This window comes from Centroberyx affinis, unplaced genomic scaffold (genome assembly GCF_046629955.1).
Source record: "Centroberyx affinis isolate AG114_WGS23_722 - 3 ecotype Tasmania unplaced genomic scaffold, CSIRO-AGI_Caff_v1 ptg003384l_1, whole genome shotgun sequence".
In the NCBI taxonomy this organism is placed as follows: Eukaryota; Metazoa; Chordata; class Actinopteri; order Beryciformes; family Berycidae; genus Centroberyx; species Centroberyx affinis.
Genome location: NW_027281372.1, coordinates 1 through 2500, shown reverse-complemented (window position 1 = coordinate 2500; position 2500 = coordinate 1).

The following is a 2500-nucleotide window of genomic DNA, read 5'->3' as shown; positions in this document are numbered from 1 at the left end:
AGACAGACAGGTTATAACGGCTGGTCTGTGGTCAGCTTCAGCAGAGAGACAGACGGGTTAACGGCTGGTCTGTGGTCAGCTTCAGCAGCACTGCAGAGAGACAGACAGGTTATAACGGCTGGTCTGTGGTCAGCTTCAGCAGAGAGACAGACGGGTTAACGGCTGGTCTGTGGTCAGCTTCAGCAGAGAGACAGACAGGTTAACGGCTGGATACTGGCCCTCACGAACCCATGGAAACCTCTCAAGCATCCCTGGAACCTCTTAGAGAACCTCTAGAGAACCCCTGGAACCCCCTCAAAGACCCCCGGACTATCCCAGACCACTTGGAGAACAGCTGGACTCTACAGAGCAGAAGCAGAAGTGACTTTGTGATTTTTCATCAACCACAAAGTATTCTGCTTCTGCTACTAAACAAAGCAACACATGGAGTTGAGATTCACCTGTAGAAACTTCCAGAACAGATTTTGTCTGGATGCAGAACTCCAGCAGACTGAAGCAGCTGATCCTCCAGCAGCAGCAGACTGTCTCAGCAGGTTTTCACCTGTTCAGAGTCAGTCTGGATTCACTAAGCTGCAGCTAGCTATCGGAGCTTGGTCCCTTTGCAGGAGATGGAACATTCCAGCTAGCTAAAAGCACGCTGTTCATGTAAATAATACTAAATGGATTTTTGTGAAATGAAGCCAAGTGAGATGTGTTGATGCTTCCTACAACATATTTCAAAATAAAAGCCATCTGCTTTTTAGATTGCTGATATGAAGGAACCTCCATACTGACAGAGGGGGAACAAACCAGAGGCATGATGGGAATGAAGTCGACTTCAGCTTCCTATACAGTGCCATACTGTCAGGCTGACTGCTTTACTGACTGTTTGACTGACTGATCTTAATCTTAACAGTGAACAGAAACTAACAGAGTGATGAGTCATGTTTGATTACAGTCCCTCTGGTGGTAACTTTACAATAAGGGTCACTAAGTTAAGGGTTAGTTAATGCTTAATAAGCATTAACTAACCCTTAATTAACAGTTAACTAATGTGCCGGTAATCATTTACTAATGGTGTTCATGTTAACTAAGGTATTAATTTATACATTATTTAATAGTCATCTTTATAAACTATTAAATAATGTATAAATTAATTCCTTAGTTAACATGAACACCATTAGTAAATTACACATTAGTTAATGCTTAATAAGCATTAACTAACCCTTAATTAATGTACCCTTATTGTAAACCCTTATTGTAAATTGTTTCCCCTCTGGTTTAACATGCTGCTAATATAGGAACACTGCTCACACACACCACACACACACACACACACACACACACACACACACACACACACTATCTAGTTCTATCAAAGACGCTTTGTCTACTAGTCTCATTATCTCTGTTTACACACTGAGAGAGAGAGAGAGAGAGAGACAGAGAGAGAGAGAGAGAGAGTGTGTGGGGGGGGGGCAGTTAGTCCTCAGCAGGTTGATAAAAACATGGAAAGCATCAGTCAGTCATGAAGTCGGTCTGTGTTCATGTTGTTGTGAATGGAGCTTTGTAGAGAGACAGACACAAAGCTGCTGCTGTCTCTCTCTCTCTGTCTCTCTCCCTCTCTCTCTTTCTCTGTCTGTCTCTCTCTATAAAATATTATGAATCAATGGAAATATTGGCTGTGTTGGTAAAGCAGTGAATGTGAAGGTGATAACTGGGTGGCGGAGATGAAAACACTTGGACTCAGCTCAGGGAAATGAGGAGAAAACAGAAAGTCTGGCTTCATGTTTCCTGTGATGGATTCTCTCTCGCTCTGTGGAAGTTTGTTTTTCATACGGGACGAGAAGGAATGAAGGAGGAGAACGAGGCTGAGATCTGAACTCTGAAACAAAAACACAGAGGAAGAGAAAACTACAAATAACCGCCTCGCCTCCACCACTTTGTTTTATCATTATAAGGACAGTCTTTATTTATTGAACATATATAATTAATGTGATTATTAGGTCAACTTAAAGGATTTTGGTGTCTGCAAAAGTAAGTGACAGCACTTCCACCGTTTTGTAGAATGACCCAAGATCGTTTTCTCAGCTACAGTGGTAAGCAAAACATTATGATGTCACAGTGAAGTTGACCTTTGAACTTTTGGATATAAAAAGTCTTCACTTCATCATTTTATCCTATTAGACATTTGTGTGAAATTTTGTCATAATTAGCATATGAATTCTTGAGTTATGGCCAAAAACGTCTTTTGTGAGGTCACAGTGACCTTTGACCTTTGACCTTGAGTCCAAGTGGACGTTTGTGCCACATTTGAAGAAATTCCCTCCAGGCGTGTGTGAGTCGCTGTGTGAACACGATGCTCCGGCCTTCACATGTTACTGATGTGACAGGATACACACTGAACACACACACACACACACACAACACACACACACACACACACACACACACACTAACTTAACACACACACTGATAACCTGCTGGTTGCAATGTTTGTTAATGTTTAACACAGAATAAA